Source organism: Rhinatrema bivittatum, chromosome 8, assembly GCF_901001135.1.
Source record: "Rhinatrema bivittatum chromosome 8, aRhiBiv1.1, whole genome shotgun sequence".
Lineage (NCBI taxonomy): Eukaryota > Metazoa > Chordata > Amphibia > Gymnophiona > Rhinatrematidae > Rhinatrema > Rhinatrema bivittatum.
This window is the reverse complement of record NC_042622.1, coordinates 51921080-51930614: the sequence shown is the minus strand read 5'-3', so window position 1 is coordinate 51930614 and position 9535 is coordinate 51921080.

Genomic DNA, 9535 nt, shown 5'->3' with positions numbered 1-9535 from the left:
TACCAGGTCACCTCACCCTAGCTAAGCTGCTTAGTTAAAAGCTGACTATTCTATATTCCATTCCTATATTATGGAATTCAGGGGCCTATCCACTAAAGCACGGTAATAATTCCATCTACCGTGCACCGTAAACACCTTTAATATCGCACATATATACCGCCAATTCATGAAGCCGTGGAAGTGAGGGGAATTGCTGACTGTTTTTCCTTTAACCCCTGGGTGGGGTAAAATCTGGAGACTGGACCCAAAGTTACACAATCAAAGGTTTGACCCTGCTAGCAACAGTTCTCCAGGACAGCTTATACATACTTCTGAGTAGTCCAGGTCTCCCTGTGGGGGGCTGCATAACTTCAAGACCTTTTTCATGTGTCACTGTTATTGCCCCTTTAGTCCCTTGGCATACAGCACTGATAAACTCATCTGTGACAACAATAAACATGCTGGAAACTGCTTTCCAATTTCTTTTGATCAAATGGATAAAAAAATGTTTACAGCTCTTTGATATTAAATTAAATTGATGTCATTTAAAAAATATAATAAATTTGTGACCTTACTCTGCCAGTAAAAAAAGTCTTAATTTGATCAAGCCAATTCCTTAATAATTTTATCTCCTTTTCAATTACTCAGATTGAAGAAATCATAGTCCTTCTTCCAACTCCCAAATGTATATCAGATTCTTCCCATTATGAAATGGTCATATTAGTAGTCCTAATTGCTTAACAGAATGAAAAGTCCCAATTGTCATACCTCTTCTGAATGTTTTCTCTATTCTCCTAGATCTGCCTTTGGACCTGCGTCTGGAATCCTGCCACAAAACTTTCAAACAAAACCTCAAAACATGGTTGTTTGAACAAGCCTTCTCACAATGATCAACATCTTAACTGAAATTCAACCATCCTGTATTATTAATATTACTTATCTGCTCCATTACTTATTATAAATTTTAACCATCCTGTATTATTATTATTACTTATCTGCTCCATGTGTCTCTTCTTCCCATATGTTATCCATGTGTCTACATTTTGTTCTCCATGTGTCGCTTCTCCCCATATGTTTTTTCTCCTTCTGTGTATCACTACCCCCTAGATTATTTAATGGCCGCTTATTGACTATAATGGGACTTTGGATTTTTCTTTGACAGTTAAATGCGCCTGCGTAATTTTTGAATATTAATATATTATGGTTATTATACTCAACGAAGTTAGCATGTTACACTGGAAACCCGTTATATTTGTAAAGCCTGTAGCCGTTTTATGTTCTACTGTTTAACCTGTTATGTGTAAAGCCTGTTGCTAATTTATTGTTTCACTGTGAACCGAGGTGATGTATGATTATACGTACCGCGGTATATAAGAATCTATAAATAAATAAATAAATAAATAAATAAATCAATCAATCAATCAATCTCCTTCTTGGAATACCAAAGGGGCACTCTTCTGCCAAGTGCAGGATATTTGAGTCAGTAGTGAGGTGAAAAATACTTTAAAATGATATCTTAACTCCTTCTATCTTGCAATGGATGTGACTCCATTCCTCTGCGCAATGTCACAGCTGCTTCTCGGGTTCTTTCCAGGGGAAAGACACCTTTTCTTCGATGATCCCAAACTCAGCTCAAAGAAAACAGAATATACAAATCTTACTCAAAGGAACAGTCCAACAAGAGACAAGAAGGGTAGAAAAACTTCCTTCTCCCCTAAACTGAGGCCAATAGTGATAGAAGCAAGAACTCAAAATTAGAACTCCTCTGCATCAGGTTACCGACTGGTCAATCCACTGAAAGGGGGATAGAGAGCGGCAGATCTTCCCTAACATCGGGCCTAACCATGCACTGGGACTCCCCGGTCCTCTGGAAAGGGGCACCAGGGCTTTCACAGAGGAGAGTTTCCGTAGGCGTGGTTCAAAGCAGAGTAAAATAAGCCAAAAATAGGTTGGACAAAGAGGCTGACCCACAAGAAGACAACCCAGGAAAATGAAACTAAGAATCCACTCAAGTCTAACTAAAAATCCAAACTGAAATCCAGAACTAAAATCCACACCCTAAGAGGTGGCAGGAGTTTATATACTGTTAGAGGACACAAGCTGCTGCTCCCAACCTCTACTCCCTAATCTCTCGGAAACTCCCCAGCAAGTTACTATACTCCTTCCGGTAAGGAAAACCAAAGGTTTCCATTTTGTCTGTAGTCTTTTTCTGTGTGTGTAAGTGTAAGCCGGCTTTAGTAAGAAGACCATGACACTAACAAAAAAATTATCACTTGTGACACTGAAGGAGTGCCAGTTGGGTGCTGTCTCTTTAAGGGCTGTAAACACCCTGGAGCGCTGTAGTCAGAAAGGGGCATGTGCAGCCAGATCACCCTTTCCTCAGCAAGACAGAGGGAGTTCTCTGCTTTGCTCTGCCCTCAAACTAAAGAAATTCTGTTTTAATTAAGGATCCATGTTGTGAAGGACTTAGATTCATTTGAATTGCTGGAGACTGAGGGTTCCCTTGGCAGGAGGCTGCTGTAAGGAGGGATCAGCCGTTAGGGAACAGAAGAAACGCAGACGTCATCTCCCGCCCTGAAGCATTCAAACAGCTCCACAGTAGGACACAAGCTGGGACTTTGTTATCAGTGCAAAGACTGGGTAAAGACTGGAGTTAGCTACTGACTTAATACCAGTTTGAAACCTTTGAGCAGGATTTCATGTCTAAGCCTCTACAGTATTCATGTATTTGTGGAGTGAGCAGATTGATGAAGTTTGCTGATCATTCAGTAAAGTTTAATGCCGCTACATGCTAATGAGGTGTGTAGTTTCATTATTGGTGCTGTTTAACTGCAGGTCTCTACAGCCTTAGCCTTGCATAGTCTGAAGTTAGTTAACCCTGAAGTAATAACTAGAGATGTGATTCAGCCGAACCTTTTGGTTCAGTCTTCGTTATCAGCCCGCCGCGGAAAATTTTGTTTTCCTGCGGTTTGGGCCGATTTTATTTCGTCTGCCCTCCGAAACAATGCCGAAACCCGCCCCAACCCTATAGATTTAAAAAAAAAAACAAAAAAAAAAAACAAAAACCCCAAACCCACCCCAACCCTTCAAATTTCATTACTTGCAACCCCCACCCTCCCAAACCCCCAAGACTTGCCCGACCCCCCCCCCCAAGACTTACTGAAAGTCCCTGGTGGTCCAGTGGGGTCCCAGGAGTGATCTCCCCCTCTCGGGCCATTGGCTGCCACTAATCAAAATGCTGCTGATGGCCCTTTGCCCTTACCATGTGACAGGGGCTATCTGTGCCATTGGTCGGCCTCTGTCACATGGTAGGAGCAATGGACGGCCGGTGCCATCTTAAAAAATGTCGCGGGCCATCCATTGCTCCTACCATGTGACAGGGGCCGACCAATGGCACTGATAGCCCCTGTCACACGGTAAGGGCAAAGGGCCATCGGTGCCATTTTGATTAGTGGCAGCCAATGGCCAGAGAGGGGGAGATCACTCCTGGGACCCCGCTGGACCACCAGGGACTTTCAGTAAGTCTTGGGGTGGTCGGGCAAGTCTTGGGGGGTTGCAATTAATTACATTTGAAGGGTTGGGGTGGGTTTGGGGTGTTTTTTTTTTTTTTTTAATGTGCCCTTTCTCCCCTCCCCAAAAACAATAAGAAAACCACATGAAATTTCATGGGTTTTCTTATCGTTTTGTCACCCCCCCCAAACCATGACAAAATAGGAAATATTGTCTCTATTTCCTATTTCATCGCAAACAAATGCACATCCCTAGTAATAACCTACAGCAATAAACCCATGTCACATGTATATTGCAAGGTTACATACGCTTTTGTGTTACTGTTTGTAAATTATTCCTGTCAGTCTCTGTTTGTAGAATGCAAGAGAGGAGCATCTAGGCATAACAGATACACGAAAGGAGAGTGCTAGACAGGGGATGAAATGGCATGCTAGGAGTGTGTACAATGAGAGAGTGCTTAGGAGGATGTCTGGCCAGCCAAGGCAGGACAAAGACTGGGGAGGACAAGGAATGGGAGGAGTGGAGAAGATGATCTATTCTGAAAAGTGAGATGAGTGGAGAGCCCCAGTAGGCATCCAGATTCAAAAGGAGGGTAGAGCATGGGAGACTGGAAGCAGAGCAGGAAGGAGAAGAAAGGAGGAGACCGAGGAGAGGGTGGAGCAAAATGGCAGCAACTAGCAACCAATCTCCACCAACTAGGCAGCACATCATGGTCTTTTGATTCACATAAGGGGACAGTGACATCATGCTGGAAAGGGTCATGTATGACAGGGAGTCACTAAGGAGGACCAAAGCTGCCAAAGTCAAAATGTGGCACTGCATCATCACAGATGCCTACAGCCTTGGAGTGGCTAAGCACTCCCTGGATTAGTGCTGATATGGGATCTCAAACTCAAGTCTAGATTTGCAGAGATGGCCTGGCACTGCTACAAGATAGGTGGAGATTGGCCTTCTCAAATCTGTCTCACCAACTGGCAGGGAAAGCTGCATGACACCACTGGTCCAAAAGTATTTCAAGAGTTGCCAGAAGATCTGGTCACAGCAAAGGCCAGGGCAAGTAAAAAATAAATAAATACAATCCTGGTGTTATTTTGCAGATTTATAGTAAGCAATTTGCAATGTACAAATGCAGATATTACAACCAAAATACACAAAAATACACAAGATGCAAGCAGACATTTCAAATAAACATATAACAAACATTAAAAGCATCTAAAAACAAATAGGTTTTCAATGCTTTCATTGATCAGTTAAAACAGTTCATTAAGTATAGCGTTCCGAAGATTGAGCTCCGATTAGCCTAACAGATGCAATAGATGGAACTAATAATAAATGCTGAGAGGCAAAATGCAGTGCGCGAGTAGGGACATAAATTATTTTTTTTCTTCAAACAAAAAGATTCAGAATACAGAGACTTATGTACTAAAGTCAACAATGTTCACCCTTTGCTTTACGTGAGCCAATGCAAATTTTACATTTCTTTAATTTATTTCAATGTCTATACAGTTTCATCACACAGTCATCCTTACAATTTTTTATAACACATATCATAACCATTCTGATGAAAACTAAATCAGAGATGCTCAAACCGGTCCTCAGGTGTCATTCCCCACCCCGCACTACAGCACACTATTTCTAATGAATATGCATGAGAAATATTTGTATACATAAGAGGTATGCATATTAATTAAAAATATCCTGAAAACTTGACTGGCAGTGATTTGAGCGCCCCTGAGCTAAATTACATCCAACAACCCTTCTAGATACAAAGAATAACACTTTACATCACCAAGCATTATTTACAGCAATTATTTAATTAAATTAAATAATGTTCCTCAAAATAAATACACATACTGTCACATGATAGGTTAGGTCAAAGCCATTTTGAAAAATGGTGTTGATTGACCCAGAGCTACATTGGTTATTGAAGATCTATTTTAGAGATGTGGGGGGCTAGGGGTTTGGAGGTTGGGGTCCTCCTGCCTTTCCAGACCACCAGAGACATTTTTTTTTAAGTTGCAGTGGGGATGAGGAACCTAGACACCAGGGACTGTATTTTATTTGGAGGAGAGAGAGAGGGATGGGCTGGCAGGGGGGCGGGGAATCTTGACAGTAGGGGGCCTATTTTTCACTAAGGGGAGGGATGTGTGGAAGGGAGGGGGCAGTCGCTGTGCTATTGCTGTCAATTTTATTTATTTCAGGGGTACCAGAACCACCTTGGAAAGGGGCAGGGGGAGTCTATAATGACCCCTGGGTCAGGTTTTGCTGGACCATCGGGGACCTGTGTTAGTGGCCCAATACTCCCTGGGGAAAATAACTACACCTCCCTCAAATGCACTAAAATAACATGGCTGACTTTATTCTAAGTCAACTGCATTATTTTATTACCATAGGATTGCCTATGCATAAGCTGCTTTGCATGTATTATTTATTTATTTGTTGATTTTTATATACCGTTGTTTGGTACTGGCCTTCACAACGGTTTACAGGTGTAACAGTACATATAAAGTTTTACATGTGTAATGATAGAACATATAGAGGATTACAATCTGTGCTCAATACAGTGGTTTACAGCTAAAAAAAAATTGGAAATTTGAAAATTGTGAAATTAGCAATAAAACAAACAGTAAATAATAATGCAAGGTAATATAAAGTGTTATGTATTGATTATGAAAATAGTGTCGGTGTGAAGGAATCAGAGAGGTAGGGTGAAAGAAAGTAACTTCTTGATCATGTCAGAAGTGGCCTTGATAATGGTCATTCTTATGTTTTGGTCATGTTAGCTATCTCTTCAGCATTTGATACAATCGATCATAAGATATTGTTAACTCGCCTTAAAGAATGTGGGATATCCGGCCAAGTAGTAACCTGGTTTACATCTTACCTCGCTAATCGATTTTCGCAGGTTAAAATGGGAAGCCAATGTTCTGCATGGTTCGCTAACACCACTGCAGTCCTCAAGGCTCTGCTTTATTGTCCGTTATTCAACATCTGTTTAGCTCCCATCTTCAAAATCCTGTCGAGTTTATGTGACAGATATAGAATCTACGCTGACGATATCCAATTTTTCATCAAAATGAGTCCCACCTGGTTTGAGACGGCGAGCGGTATTGGAATTTGTTTGTCAGTCATAAAACAGTGGTTACAACATAATAAACTCTCCCTTAACCTTGCTAAAACTGAGTTTCTGGTTGTCAAATGTTCTAGTAGTGCTGTCATTCCTGCTAATATAATCTTGAATAACATTTAGTTACCCATTTCGTCCCATGTTAAAAACGTTGGTGTATGGCTGGACACCAATTTTTCTTTTCATCAACATAACAAAAATGTTATAAAAAATGTTTTTTTTTTCAAATTGAGAGTATTACACGGCCTAAAAAAATCACCTTGAGCCAAATGATTTTGGGTTAGTGGTTCAGGCATCGATGTTACCCATCATTGATTACTGCAATGCCATATACCTTGGCCTTCCTGAACTGACTTTAAAACCTTTTCTTGTTAATTCCACAGCATGCTTAATTGCTAGTGTTAAATGGACTGATCACATTATCCCTACTCTAATTCTTCTTCAGTGGCTTCCAGTTCGCTTTACAGTCCATTCTAAGATACTCCTTATCATTCATAAACTACTCAGTACCTCTTCTTTCCCTTGGGTTAACTCACTCTTATGCTTTTATCAACCGACTAGGAATCTTAGATCGCAGAAGAGGAGCCTTCTGGAAGTGCTTTCACCAAAAACAGCTAGATTAGCAACTACAAAAGAATGTGCTTTCTCTGTAGCTGCACCCATTTTATGGAATTCCATGCCCATATCTTTGAGAATTGAAGAATGCCTAAAAAAATGTAACACAGCACTAAAGGTTTTCCTGTTAAGCAAGCATTTGATTGATAAGTACCTGTATATACCTGGTAGTGTGACCTGGATTATAGGGTTCTATTCCTATGTTATGAAACCTGTGGAGTTTTGAAAAACTGAGTAACCACCATTACATAGTTTTCCCTGATTAGCATGTGGTTATTTTGATTTATGTCTGTTGTGATTTTGTATATGTATTTCTGATTGTTGCATGATTTTATGCTATTTATTAATTTAAATTATTATGTATGTCATTTTGTAAATCACTTAGGGGTAGATTTTCAAAAACCGCGAATAGGCGTACTTTTGTTGGCGCTCCAGGCGCCAACAAAAGTACGCTGGATTTTAGTAGATACGCGCGCAGCCGCGCGTATCTGCTGAAATCCGGGATCGGCGCGCGCAAGGCTATCGATTTCGTATAGCCGGCGCGCGCCGAGCCGCGCAGCCTACCCCCGTTCCCTCCGAGGCAGCTCCGAAATCGGAGCGGCCTCGGAGGGAACTTTCTTTTGCCCTCCCCTCACCTTCCCCTCCCTTCCCCTACCTAACCCACCCGCCCGGCCCTGTCTAAACCCCCCCCCTTACCTTTGTTGGGGGATTTACGCCTCCCGGAGGGAGACGTAAATCCCCGCGCGCCAGCAGGCCACTAGCGCGCCGGGACGCGATCTGGGGGCGGGTCCGGAGGGCGCGGCCATGCCCCCGGGCCGCCCCGGGCCGTAGCCACGCCCCCGGGCCCGCCCCCGGAACGCTCCCGACACGCCCCGAAAACGCCGCGCGGTTCGGGCCTGCCCCCCGACACGCCCCCCCCCGACACGCCCCCTCCGAAAACCCCGGGACTTACGCGAGTCCCGGGGCTCTGCGCGCGCCGGTAGGCCTATGTAAAATAGGCTTACCGGCGCACAGGGCCCTGCTCGCCTAAATCCGCCCTTATTTGGGCGGATTTAGGCGAGCAGGGCTCTGAAAATCCGCCCCTTAGAGCGTTCACACAAAGCGATTAAGAAATGTTAATAAACACTCTAAAACCAGCTCAAAAACCTTTACCAATACCTCCAGACATGTAGATAAAATTCCTGTATTATAGGTTTGTGCATGTTTACTAACACTGGGGTAGATTTTCAAAAAACGCGAATAGGCGTACTTTTGCTGGCGCATCAGGCGCAAGCAAAAGTACGCTGGATTTTAGTAGATACGCGCGGAGCTGCGGGTATCCACTAAAATCCTGGATCGGCGCGCGCAAGGCTATGAATTCTGTATAGCCGGCGCGCGCCGAGCCGCGCTGCCTACCCCCGTTCCCTCCAAGGCCGCTCCGAAATCAGAGCGGCCTTGGAGGGAATCCTCTATCGCCCTCCCCTCATCTTCCCCTCTCTTCCTCTATCTAACCCACCTGCCCGGCCCTGTCTACACCCCCCCCCCCTTACCTTTCTCCGGGGATTTACGCCTCCCGGAGGGAGAAGTAAATCCCCGCGCGCCAGCGGGCCTCTTGCGCGCCGGGCCGCGACCTGGGGGCGGGTACGGAGGGCGCAGCCATGCCCCTGGACCGCCCCGGGCCGTAGCCATGCCCCCGTACCCGCCCCCAAAACGCTGCCGACACGCCCCCGAAACGCCGCGACGACCGGGCCCGCCCCCGACACGCCCCCGACACGCCCCCCTCGGAGAACCCCGGGACTTACGCGAGTCCCGGGGCTCTGCGCGCGCCGGTAGGCCTATGTAAAATAGGCTCACCGGCGCGCAGGGCCCTGCTCGTCTAAATCCGCCCGGTTTTGGGCGGATTTAGGCGAGCAGGGCTCTGAAAATCCGCCCCACTGTACTTAACATCATGTTCTCCGGGGGTCGCTTGTCTGCCCTCATTTGCATATAATTTGTATAGCTAAAATGACCAAAATCCATGTGTTAAATAAGACTAGCTGAAGTATTAGACATTTTGGGGCGGATTTTAAGAGCCCTGCTCGCCTAAATCCGCCCAAAACCGGGCGGATTTAGGCGAGCAGGGCCCTGCGCGCCGGTGAGCCTATTTTACATAGGCCTACCGGCACGCGCAGAGCCCCGGGACTCGCGTAAGTCCCGGGGCTCTGCGCGTATCTACTAAAATCCAGCGTCCCGGGGCTCCGCGCGTATCTACTAAAATCCAGCGTACTTTTGCTGGCGCCTAATGCGCCAGCAAAAGTACGCCTATTCGCGTTTTTTGAAAATCTA